Below are 13,743 nucleotides of genomic sequence, written 5' to 3' on the forward strand. Positions count from 1 at the left end.
CCAGGGTTCCTGCGCGATTTCCTCTTCATCGGTGATTTGGTGGACATAAGCCGGCTCTGACCGTCGTTCGATGCACAAAGGCATTTCTACCATGTGATCCGGCATATTAATCAAAGATGCAAGTTTCGCAAGAGCGTCTGCAAATTGGTTTTCTTCCCGAGGTAGGTGTAGGTAGGTTACGTGATCAAAGAATTGAGCGACTTGGTCTATTCTAGCCTGATAAGGTGCGAGGCTTTCGCTTCGAATTTTCCAAGATCCTGTAACTTGGTTGATGATCAGTGATGAATCCCCATGTACTCGGAGGTTTTTAATGCCTAAGCTCACTGCCGCTTATAGTCCAATGAGACAAGCTTCAGATTCAGTAGCGTTGTTTGTCACCTCGAAGTCGAGTTTTGACAAACAATTGGTGTATGCTCGCCTTCGGGAGAAATGAGCAACACTCCTATTCCAAATCCTCTTAAGTTTGATGCTCCATCAAAGTAAAGGTCCCAGGAGTCTACATCAGTTTGGAGTATATCCTCGTCTGGAAATGACCAAGTATCTATTGTTTGTGCGTCATTGATGGGATTTTCTGCGAAAAACTCGGCGACGGCGCGACCTTTATAACTTTCAATGGCACGTATTTGAGGTCGGTTCCGAGAGCATCGGGGTCCATCTTGCTAGGCGTCCGTTGAGGACGGGTTTCTCGAAGAGGTATTTGACTGGATCCATTTTGGAGTATATTTTGACGGAGTAGCTAAGCATGTAATGGCGTAGCTTCTTTGTTGCCCACACAAGAGCGAGGCATGTCTTTTCGAGTTGTGAGTATTTGCACTCGTACTCCAAGAACTTCTTACTAAGGTAGTAGATAGCCCTTTCTTCACTTCCTACATACAGTTTGAGCCAGCATGGCACCCATGGCCGTTTCGGTTACTGTGAGATATAAACCAATAGGTTGATCTCGTTGTGGTGGCATGAGCACTGGTGGTTTAGCCAATATCTCTTTGATTCGGTCGAATGCCTTTTAACAATCATCATCCCATATGGTGTGGTCTGTTTTCTTGAGTTTCTTGAAGATAGGCTCACAAATCATCGTGAGTTTCGATATGAATCGACTTATATACTGCACTTTTCCCAGGAATCCTCTGACTTCTTTTTCTGTTTGAGGTTGTGGCATTTCGATCAGAGCTTTGATTTTGGAAGGATCTATTTCTATACCTCTTTGACTAACGACGTATCCCAGGAGTTTGCCAGATGTTACCCCGAATGTGCATTTCTGAGGGTTGAGCCTCATGTTGTACTTTCGTAGCCTTGCGAAGAACTTGCGAAGGTTCGCAATATGCCCCTCTCTTTCCTTGGACTTGACAATCATGTCATCTACGTATACCTCAACTTCTTTGTGCATCATGTCATGCAAGAGTGTAGTTGCGGTGCGTTGATATGTAGCTCCGACGTTGATCAATCCAAACGGCATGACCGTATAACAATAGGTTCCCCATTGGGTGACAAAGGCGGTCTTATGCATATCTTCCATGGCCATTTTGATTTGATTATAACCCGCATACCCATCCATGAAGGATAGTAACGCGTGGTCAGCAGTATTGTCTACCAATATGTCGATGTGAGGTAGAGGGAAGTCATCTTTTGGACTTGCTTTGTTCAAGTCCCTAAAATCAACACAAACACGGATTCTCCCATCCTTTTTGGGTACAGGTACTATGTTGGCTACCTAGTCAGAATACTCGGAAACTTTGATGAACCCGGCTTTAAATTGTTTGTCAACTTCTTCTTTAATCTTGAGAGCCCATTCTGTTCTTATTCGTCGAAGCTTCTGTTTTACAGGTTTGAAACCTGGCTTAATCGGAATTCTATGTTCGGCGATATCCCTGTCGATCCCTGGCATGTCTTTGTAGGACCAAGCGAAAACGTCTTTGAATTCATTTAGGAGGTCTATGAAATCGGCCCTTTCGGTAGAGCTCAAGGTAGTCCCTATCCTAAGTTCTTGGGGTTCTAGTTCGGTTCCTACATTGATGGGTTCGGTATCTTCTATTATCGGCCCCCTTCCCCTTCCCTGCAGTATTTCTTTGGCTACGTAGGGAGGTATTTCGATCGAGTCCGGGTCTTGGTCATCCTCGTATCATCGTAAAAGAATTGCACTCAAGATAACACAAAGAGTAAAGCGTAACCGATTTATTCATTTTAAAATTTGAGTAAAGTTGAAACAAAGAAGCCAACTGATCCATGGTCGGTGGCGGCAAAGGACGATGGTTGGGGCATTTCCGAACCATCGTGACTACTCGAGGCTAAGCTAGGAGAAACAAAGGGAGTAGGGATGACGACGGGAGGAGACTCTCTAATGACTTCTCTAGACTCCGACTCCGACTCCGACTCGAACTCATCGTCTTCTGGTTCTCCTTTGAACATCTCTCCTTCTCCAGTGGTGAGCTTGAAGAGTCTTCCTTGATTGTTGGTCCACTTGATTGATTTTCTCCATCCTTTCTGCTGTCTTGCGTTGGTTTCCGTGATTAACGCGGTGGGGTTGAAGCGATCGTCTTGAAGTATCATGGTAATGATCTCATCCTGCGCGGCCCTAATAAATCGATCTTCTCCAAACAATAGGCTAACGGCTTGTTCGTCTAAGCAAGGTGCTTGACGGGTTTTGACGGTAGGAACCGTTTCTGGAGAGATAAAGTAGCAATCGTGAAAGATCTCGATTCCGGCTAGCTTCCTCTCGAGATAATGCCAAGGCTCGGGAAATCCGTGAAAGAGTTCTAGACTTCCTTCTTGAACAAAATACCCATTTAAAGTAGGGAGATAGGGTCTCATTTGGACTCCTACATGCTTGCGGTTTTGGACTTGAGCGAGCATTTCGAGAACTTCTTCTTTAGTGGGTTTGTACCCTAGTCCAAGTGGTATCCTCTTCGAGTTGCCTTCCTTGTATGGTGCGAAGGTGTTTCTTCGAGTAGGGTTTAAAGGCATTCCAGGGAAGTATCCCTGGTTTTGAGCATGTGGTTGACCACCAAGTTAGAGTAGGGATCATAGTATAAGGATGCCAACTCACTTTCTATGACACTTACACTTTGGAAGCCCCCAAGTTCGTATACGGGATCTGCAAGGACTTGATTGTTTGACTGTTTTTCGATTATTGCCTTGATGGGTGACGAAGTGATTGTCACTACTTTGCCATTTAGTGGGATTTTGATCTTTTGATGAAGGGTGGATGTTACCGCTTTGGAAGCGCGAATCCACGGCCTTCCCAGAAGTATGTTGAATGAAGCTTCAATGTCCACTACTTGGAAGTTAACCTTTCGTTCAATTGGCCATGTGGCTATGGTTAGGTTAACAAGTCCTGCCACCTTTCGTCGTGTACCGTCATATGCACGCACACCTTGATTGGTAGGGGTCCAATCCGACTCTTTCATGCCTATCTTGTATGCCGTTTTGAGGAGTATGACGTTGACCGCGGAGCCATCATCTACCAAGGTCATTGGCACATTCTTCTTTAGACAAATGACAGTGATGTAAAGAGCTAAATTGTGACTGGCGCCAAAAGGTGGTAAATCTTCGTCTGAGAAAGTAATAGGATTACTTAGCTTTGGTGATTCTTGGAAGACCAAGTTGACTACATCTTCGGGTGTCGAGTTATGTGCTACATTTAATTTGGCCAAAGCTTGCAGTAAAGCTTGGCGATGTGGGAATGAGCTTGCTACTAATTGTCAGACTAAAAGATCAGCCTTCGTCTTCTGTAATTGCTTGAGCAAATGGTCAGTGAGTTCTCTTTGTTATCATTTGGTGTGACAACGTTAGTTGGACCGTTTTGAGTAGTGCTTTGATATGGACGACCCGAACGAGTTAGGTGGTCCACATCTTGGTCTTCACCATTTTGGACTATTTCTTTGACTAGAGAGTTTTCAATGAGATACTCGTCCTCATCATCGTCGGCCCTAACTCCATTGATTGCAGTTAGCTTTCTCATTCTCATGATTTCATCTTCCAGTCGTATGATTTGATCAACTAGTTTATCAACCACGGTGACTACTTCTTGCATAGTGGCATTTTGAGAGAAGATTAGTGGCACATGTTCTTTGGGTGTTGCGTTGGGATCGCGTAAAGTTGTCACCATATTTTCTAATTCCCAAACTTGCCCCTCTACACTCCTTGCCCATATGATGGTCGGAAATGGTAGGGGAGATAGTAGAGTAGAACCTTTCATTCTCGATTGCGTAGACTTCATTTTCGATTGGAGAAATGAGGTGTGAGCAATCTAAGGTAGATTCATCACTTGTGATCACTAGAACTCCAAGAGGATTCTGAGTGTTGTTGGGTTTACCTCCTGGTGGTATTGGCAATCGACCATCTTCAATCATGTCTTGAAGCACGTTTTTCAACTTGTAGCACTTTTCTGTGTCATGTCCCTTGCCCCTATGGTATTCACAGTACGAGTTCTCGTCCCAGAATTTGGATTTCCTTTCGGGTTCGGGAGTAGGTCCAATGGGTTGGAGTTTGCCTTGCTTCATTAACCTTTTTAGAGCGTTGGAGTAAGTGTCCCCAAGATTTGTGAATTTCCTTGGTGGGGTACTTTTCTTGGATGGCTCGAGAAGGTTAACTTTATCGGTCTTGCTAGTAGAGCCGTATGAACGACTTGTTGAACCTTGATATCCTCGACCTACCGTTTTGGACAAGAGTCCTTTACGGATGTCATCTTCGATCCTTGTCCCTAGTACGGTTAAGTCCTTGAAAGTTTTGATGTTTTGGTATCTCAAATGATTGGCATAGATGGGTTTGAGATTATCCACAAACTTCTCCACAAGGGTAGCCTCATCCGGGCGTTCAACTAATTGGGTACTAGTCTTCCTCCACCTACTTAGGAAGTCGGTGAATCCTTCTTTGTCGTTTTGGGTAAGAACCTCTAGAGTACGCATGTTTACTTGGATCTCGGCATTATCCGCATATTGTTTAGAGAACTCGATTGCGGCATCTTCCCAAGTAGCGACCTTCTTGTGATCTAAGGAGTAGAACCATTGTTTCGGGATGGTGTCAAGAGATGAAGGAAAGATCCTTAAGAACATATCGGGTTTGATGCCTTTGATAGACATATAATCTTTGAAGGCACGGATGTGGTTCAAAGGGTTCTCGTGTCCCTTGAATTTAGAGATATCCGTCATATTGAAGTTGGTTGGCAATTTGGAATTGACGGCCTCATACTTGCGATTGTTCTCCCTATAAATGTCATCCCCCTTTAGGTACATCAATTGCTCCTCTAAGTATTGGAGTCTTTTCTCACTTCTGATCATCCCCATGAGAGGATTTTCATCCTTGGATTCATTATCAGAGTCACCTATTACTTCACTTTCATGAGGGGGCAACCTTCCCTCTACGGCATAGATACGGCCTTCGATGAGCTCAAGGCGGTCATAGACTTGATCTTGGGTAACTTGCATTTGGGCTAGCGCGGCTAGGATTCGATGATTACCATCTTGAATTTGATGGAGGTTTGTTTCGCTGGATCCGGGCATCTTGAAAACTGGATAAGAGATCGACGACGAATCAAAACACGATCGACCATTCTAACACACTTGCTAAAAGAAGAAATGTTTTGACTCGTGAAGTGGGTGTGCGCCACTTGTGTTGAGTGAGCTTTGAAGAAAGACAAGGTTTTTTGAAAATGTGTGTCCTAGTCAACTATAGTGTAGTTGTAGGAGTGGACTCGAAGTGAGGTTTTGAAATGGGCTTGTGGCCCGAATTTTGACACGACAAAAGGACAAAGTTTTGACCGGATTTTGCGCTAATTGAAGGCCTATTTCGAAATTTTGGTTAAGAAAAGGATTTTTGATTTTTGAAAAATCGTCATGGTTTTGTTTAGAAATGGTGATCACGTAAGGTACAAACATTTATACAAGCATTATAACGGGATGCTGAGTGCATTTAAAAAAGGTTTTGGTTTAAAGGGTGGGTTGCCATACCGAACCATCAAACCCGAAGTCTGTGGAGAGGCTCGTACCAAACAAGAGTAAGGCCGATTCCTAGTCCATTTCCTCAAGTAGTGAAGGCCCTTGATACAAACAAGAGTAAGCATCATGGTATGGATGACGTCAATCGCTATCCATCCTTAGGCCCAAATAAGAATTAGGACCGTTTAGACGGGACGATTGGTCGAATGGGTTGGGTTGGGCCTAGGAAGGCCGAATAAAACGGTCTAGGAAGACCGAGTTATGAAAACCGACAATTGTCTTGTACAAACTATTCCCTAACCTTGTTCAAGTTTCACCCTTGCTACACGTAAGTGTATTATCCCCAGCGGAGTCGCCAAACTGTAGACAGCGGGGGCCCACGGGGGCACTTGGGAGGAAAGAGAAACAAGCGTTTGCATTTTGTATGGAGTCGCCACCAATTTTTATGGGAAATTGGAACCGTTCGAATACCTCGTGTCATGTCAAGACACAAAGTAGAGACATGAACACTAAGCAATCGTTACCCTTAGCATTCTATGTCTAGAATGACTCTCGTGGATGCCAATGAACACGGGTGTTCACAGATATCTGGAGTAAGGGGTGAGGGTACGTATTAGGAAGCTCTTTTGATCGAACACCTAATCCCGCCCGCCTCGATAGCGGCCTCTACTAATGATTAGGGAAGTTATTCGTACTTGATATATCGTCGATTGTATGCATGCAATGCAACATCCAAGTTTTGATCCTAACATGTGAGAATTGATACTAAGTCGGTGAACAATTAACTTAACATACAATTAAGGTCGAAGTAGGATTTAATGTTCAATTACATGTGAAAACATACAAATGATATAAGAAATATGATAAACATAAATTACAATAATGAAAATTACATTAATTACATTGGGATAGGCGATTCGTGTCGAAAATACCTTTAAAACGGATAATTTGAGAAAAAGAATAAAAGAGAATGAATTACGACAAAACAGAAGGTGATAATACGAATAATAGTCAATTATACGTAAGCTAAATAACTAAGTCAAAGCAACAACGGAGTTCAGAGGCAGAAATCAACCAGGAACAGGCGCAGCAGAGCTGCGTCCCTTGGAAGAGGCGCAGCAGTTGCTGCGTCTGTTCCTTGGCTCAGTTCTGGCTGTGAAGCCGGAATTGCAAGTTGTTAATATTCGTTGGTTAATTTAACGATGGATTAAAATTATTTACTCGGATGAAAGTGATTAGTAGGTTAATTACATGTGGTTAGGGTCATGAAAACAGTAAACATGGATGAGACGGAATTAGACGGATTAATTACATGAACGAGCGATTAATTAGTGAAATAAACTAACTAAACAAATTAATTAGGCTAAACTAAACATGATGAGTTAATGACGAGCATATGACGATAAACAGATGAAAATATATGTCAATGATGAAGTCCAGAAACTCAATATGGAGGAATTGAATCTCTACAACCCGGATTGAATTTAATGACGAAAACCCGCAAATATGAGATTATAAGGGATTTAAGTCGGATTTATGACGAATTATGTGCTAATGAATGATGAACGATATACATATGAGATTATCATGCTATTACAACAAAGAATTAACAAACGAACGAAACAAAGACGAATAAAACAAGACGATTACAGAGGACGAAGGAAGAAGAAAGGAAGCAGGAACTGCGGCAGACTCACGAAGAGGCGCAGCAGGAACTGCGCTCCTTCGAAGAGGCGCAGCAGTTGCTGCGTCCTTTCTCGACGTTTGTTGTCGAAAATCCGTAAAAAGGTTTTGAACGTGGTTTTAGAAATCGGTTTTAATGAGGTATTTTCGATATAAACCTTACAATTGTGATACAATAATTAAAATACAATAAATAAAAGAGAGATTATACACCCTCAGACTTACATGTTTGACAAAACGAGAAGGACTAAGATATCGATTAGTGATGCTCGACGCGAATGCAAAGAAAGTGCCCTCGTAAGAGGAAAACGATTAGATTAATTAAGTTGATTGATGTGGAGTTGGTCAAATTGGTCGGTCATGCAAACGAGGCTGGTACTCAGAAGGATCCGAGCTTACGTGGTCGAATGTTCAAGCACGTAGAAGCCAAAAAGTAAGAACAAAGGTCTAGAATGCAAAGGGAGAAGAGAAGGGCGGACACTCGCGTCAGAAATATGAGGAGCGAAGGCTCCTATTTATACTAATCACGTGGAGGAGTTAGGGTTTCAGAGACTCTTTGGAAGTGAATCTCGGAAAGATATGAAAAAGATACGAAAATTACGCAGAAAAGGACCTGGGAAGAGGCGCAAGCAGCCCATCTGCGTCTCTTGGAAGAGGCGCAGACCGCTTTGCGTCTGTTCCCAAGTGGTTTCCTCCTGCGGAAGAAAGATTTCCGTGTTTAAGTTATGGTAGGACGGAATAATACGGTTTTCCTTAATATCTTATGTGAATATTACGGGGAATTATTTACCAAAAGATAAAGATTGTGAAATAAGGAATAGAAATATCCGGAACATTCCAGAACATTCTGACTCGGGATTTAACGGTTATCAGAAAATGAAGACGGTTTTAGGCCCAGACTCCAAATGTACTCTAATTACTGTCAAAACGACCGTATTGGGACGTAGATGACAACTAAGAGGTAGACATTAATATTTGAGCAATCACTTGACGATAAACTTATGAATTGTCACAAATCGTTCCGCGTACAAAACATGCGGCCCAATCATCACCGGGTGGTTTGCGAGAGGTGCAGAAATGAGGTATATACACTCCTTAATGTATTTTGATTACAGAAATAAATAAAAATTTAAATCGTAAGAAGTAATAAAATGAGTGTTTTTTTATTTTTATTTTTGTTTTTTTTATCGAGAAATCAATGAATTTTAGCAAATACATACTAATACCATATTTTTAAGCCGCAACTTCTTATCATAAAAAAATAATATTTTTTTATCAATTAGTTATGTAAAAAAGGAATTTTCTTAACCTAAAAAGACCGGAGATACCATGTGTATTATTAATCTCATACCCACCCCCCCTTCTAGCGTATGAGAAACTCATAACTTTTGAGGTATGAGTATGAATCTTTCATTTTCGTCAAACATATCCATGATATGAGTTTGGTTCATTTCAACTCATACCTCATGGTCTCATACCTATATTGGGTGAACTAAATACCCTTAAAGAAATCTCATTCGCTCCTGAAAATTAGGGGGGGGGGGTGTTTCAACTCTAAAACGTGGGTTCCTATTTTTTAGCACAATTAATTTTCACTCTCCTATTTTGCTTCTATTTTTAATCTACTTGTACTCTTTAATTAAGGATGAATTTAAAAAAATTTGAAATCAATAAATTACAAAATATTATGTACTTAATAATCTTTGTTTTCATCATTTACGGTAGTTGTTGATCATAATTTATTTGGGCAGCTTAGATAATAATAATAATTTATTTATTATTATTACTACTGTAATTGTCGTTATTAATATTTTTATTCAACTCAATACTAATTGGAAATTGAGTTACAACTTATTTGTCCCGAGAATATTACAAGTATTTATTATTATTATGAATTATTATTACTACTTTTCTTAGTTTTATTATTTATTTTTTATGCGCTAGTTTTATCTACTGAATTCAAATACTCCCTTCGTTTTTTATGTATGACAATTTGGAAGTAAATCTTTCATTTTAATTTTTAAAAAATATATTTCTTCAAAAATTATAAAAACGTAATCATTAAATTTCTCACGAAAAGCTCTTTTATACAAGTATACTTTATACATATCATATTTAATGAGTGTCATGACATGTGTGAAAGTTATATGCAAAAAAAAAAAAAAAAAAAAAAAACACAGAAGGAGTAATAACATACTAGAAATTAATTTAGTCAAGTTATTGAAAATTCAACTCTATGTACTTGTAAGTTATATCTGCACTAGTTTAAAATTTTTAGTGTGCGTTATTATTATACATCATGTAGTTTAATTATGAATTGAGAACATTGCGTCTAATTATGTTCATATTAATATATTTCGTGTATTAGAAATTTAAAAGTAATCCGCATATTTTTTTGTACGGAATTAAAAATAACCCGTGTAATTTTGCACGGGATTAAAAATAGTTTTCTTTCAAGGTTATGAATACATGTGACTAGATAGACTTATTTGCTTTCAAATTTAAGATTTTGTGTTGAAATAGAAACATATCCTCTCGTTCAAATCGCTTATTTGAATTAGGAAGCATATAGCCACTATAGAATCATAAATTAGAGATAAAAAAATATGGATATGATGTGTTACTAATTATAGGTACATTAGTACAATGATTATAACCCATAATAAAAATGCATGTCCGTACAATTTCTCCAATCGAGTGTATATATTGCGGGTATATAAGGCGCGGTTGTATGTGTACAATTAATCAAACGAAGTAATACATTTTGAAAAATAAAACACACAAAAAAGATACATTTTTAAAAAGTGAATTAATCGTTTACAATTTTTATTTGTCGACTAAAGATGAAGGGAGCCTTGATCAAATTCGCTTCAATTATAAGCATCTTGGTTATTGCATCAAGTTAGCCTCCAATTCTTAACTTGTTTTTTTTGTCTCGTGATAACCTAATTTACATTTTTATGCAACATACCTTTTTTTTTTAACCCAAGTTCGTTGATTTTGGAATAAGTTATTTTTAGATGGTTAAGTTTTTTTTTTTCTTTTACTTTTCCTGCTGCCTCATAATTCATGAATATATACACAAAATGAATTGTATTTGCGAGCTTACAACCAAATCAATTTACATTGATTTTTTTTTTCTCTATTATTATCATTAAGTACATTATTTTTGAGTTAGAATAGAGTATTCGGATAAATTTATATCGATAAATTTAATCCTTTTAACCATACATGAACTTTTTAATATATATCTTAAACTATGTACGAGTATAAATTAAACATTGTTAATGTACAGTAATATATACAGACTATTAATTTGTTGACAACGCGATGAACTAAGCATACTAGTTAAGCGTAACACATAGCCCGAATGAAGTACATGTGTCAATGTTATAACTGATCCGACTTGAATTATCTCTCGAAATTGCAGGTATGACAATAGCCACGACAGGGTGCAAAGTAAATAGCGATTGCTCAAAGTATTGTGGGGGATCAAAGCTTGCACAATGTTCACAAGGCGAGTGTTCTTGTACTATCAACCCTGAAACTGTAGGTATGACAATAACCACGACAGGGTGCAAAGTAAACAGCGATTGCTCAAAGTACTGTGGGGGATCAAAGCTTGCACAATGTTCACAAGGCGAGTGCTCTTGTACTATCAACCATGAAATTGCAGGTATGACAATAACCACAACAGGGTGCAAAATAAATAGCGATTGCTCAAAGTACTGTGGGGGATCAAAGCTTGCACAATGTTCACAAGGCGAGTGTTCTTGTACTATCAACCCTAAAACTGCCTATCAAGTTAATGCTAAACAGGAATGTCGCTCTGATGCCGATTGCCCCTCCTTGTGCCGCCCTTGCTTGGATCAACAATATTGTGGCGGATGCCTTGTTTAATACTTTAATCTATTGTAATCGACATTATTGATGAATTGATAATTTAATGAACACATTAGTTTCAAGGTTCTTAATTTGTGGTTTTGTCAATTAATTATTTTTAATGAATCAAAGTGCTCGAATTGTTTCTATTTTCAGTAATATATGATTGTATTATCATTATCATCTAAAGAGTGTCTATTTATGGCTTCCACCCGTAAAACATATAGTATCATTTCAACGGAATTTAATAGTTTCAACGAGTAGCCCCCAATCTCAAACCCTGATTTCAAACTTTAATTTTAAACTAGTGTAGATCCCGCGCAAATGCGTGGTAAATATAGATTTTTAAATTTTTAGTGTATTAGTTATAGATTTTATATTTATATGTCCCGAATTTTTATAAAAAATAACTAATATTAAAAGTATTCAAAAGAATTGAATAATTCCATGAACTGTGTTTTTAATGAAAATATTTTAACTACATCAAATTTTTTAAAAAACTTTTTTTTCGTCACGAAGTTAATAATAGGAGATACAATTTTTATGTATAGATTATTTTAAATGGAAAATTAGTTTAATAAATGAAAATCTAATTTGTTTCCATACATAAGTTAGAGCACTTTGGAGGGAAAACTTTAGAGAAGTTTGTATTCTCTTAGTGAGTTAGTATATAGGAGGATTTATATCGCAAACTTTAAACAATAATATAAAATCAATCTCTTTACAAACTGACATAAGTCATCGTCGCATAAAGAGTTTTATGTCACCAGAGACACTTTAACAATTTATTTTGACTAAATTCCAAAGAATCTTTACTTTTTTCTGCCTCAATCATATATTTACCTTTAATTAACACACTCCTTAAAAAGAAAGAAAGATAAATAAATAAATGAGACGAAGGCAGTGTCTGCTAGAGACTAGTAGTATGCTAAGCTAATAGGAATACGTAGGAATACGTTATAAGGTTATGAATACATGATACTTTTTTTTAGGCAGCTGAAAAGAAACCGTCTTACATAACCCTGGCCCGTTTAGCTAGTAAATGGACCACTGAATTAAGGTTTATAGGGATGAAACTAAAACTAAGACAGTGAAAAAAAGGGAAGAAGCTTCGATATCTAGAAGGATTCCTTATTTGTTTCACATTTAAGATTTTGCTTTGAAATAGAAACATATCCCCTTGTTCAAATAGTTTATTTAAATAGGAAGCATTTAAATAGTGGAATTATAAATTAGGCAAAAAATATGGATATGTTCGATGTCTTTCTAATTATGTGAACGTAGGTTCAATGATTTTAACCCATAATAAAAATGCATGTCCTTACAACTTCCTCGATAAAGTGTACTTCGTATATGTTATGTGTATATAAAGGCGTGGTTTTATGTGTCCAATCAATCATACGAAGTAATACATTTTGAAATATCAAGCACTAAAGAAAATACATTTTCTAAAATTAAATCAATTATTTGTTATTTTTATTTGTCGACTAAAGATGAAGGGAGCCTCAATCAAATTCGCTTTGATTCTAGTCCTCTTGGTTCTTGCATCAAGTTAGCTCCCACTTCGTATCATATTTCTCTTTTTTTCCCCATGATAACGTAATTTACATGTTCTTGCATGCAACAAAACATTTTATGTTTTTTTTAATATCTAAATCAATATATTTTTGATAACCCTCCTCAAAACCTAAAGCACATTGTATTTTAGTGAGTTGAATAACATATTTCCCCGTGTTAATGTATGTCATAACTGATCTGACCTGAATTATCACCCGAAGCTTATAATAACATATTTCGTATATGATTGCAGATGTGACAATAGGCACAACAGGGGGACTAGGAAAGTGCAAAGTAAAAAGCGATTGCGCAAAATATTGTAAAGGTTCAAGGTTTGCACAATGTTCAGAAGGCATTTGCTTTTGTTTTGGTAATCAAGCTGCCTATCAAGTTAATGCGAAACAACAATGTCGCTCTGATGCCGATTGCCCCTCGTTGTGTCGCCCTTGCTTGGATCAACAATATTGCGGTGGTTGCCTTGTTTAATGATTTAATAATCTATTGTACGCGACATTGATGAAATTGATATTTTGATGAGCTAGATGAAGGAAATCTCTAAGTAAACGTAAAACGCATTAGTTTCGAAGTTATTAATTTGTGTTTTTGTCAATTATTTTTAATGAATCAAAGGGCTTGAATTGTTTCCAATTTCAGTATGATTGATTATCATTATATTACAACGGTGTATATT

The sequence above is a fragment of the Silene latifolia genome, chromosome 4 (assembly GCF_048544455.1).
Source record: "Silene latifolia isolate original U9 population chromosome 4, ASM4854445v1, whole genome shotgun sequence".
NCBI lineage: Eukaryota > Viridiplantae > Streptophyta > Magnoliopsida > Caryophyllales > Caryophyllaceae > Silene > Silene latifolia.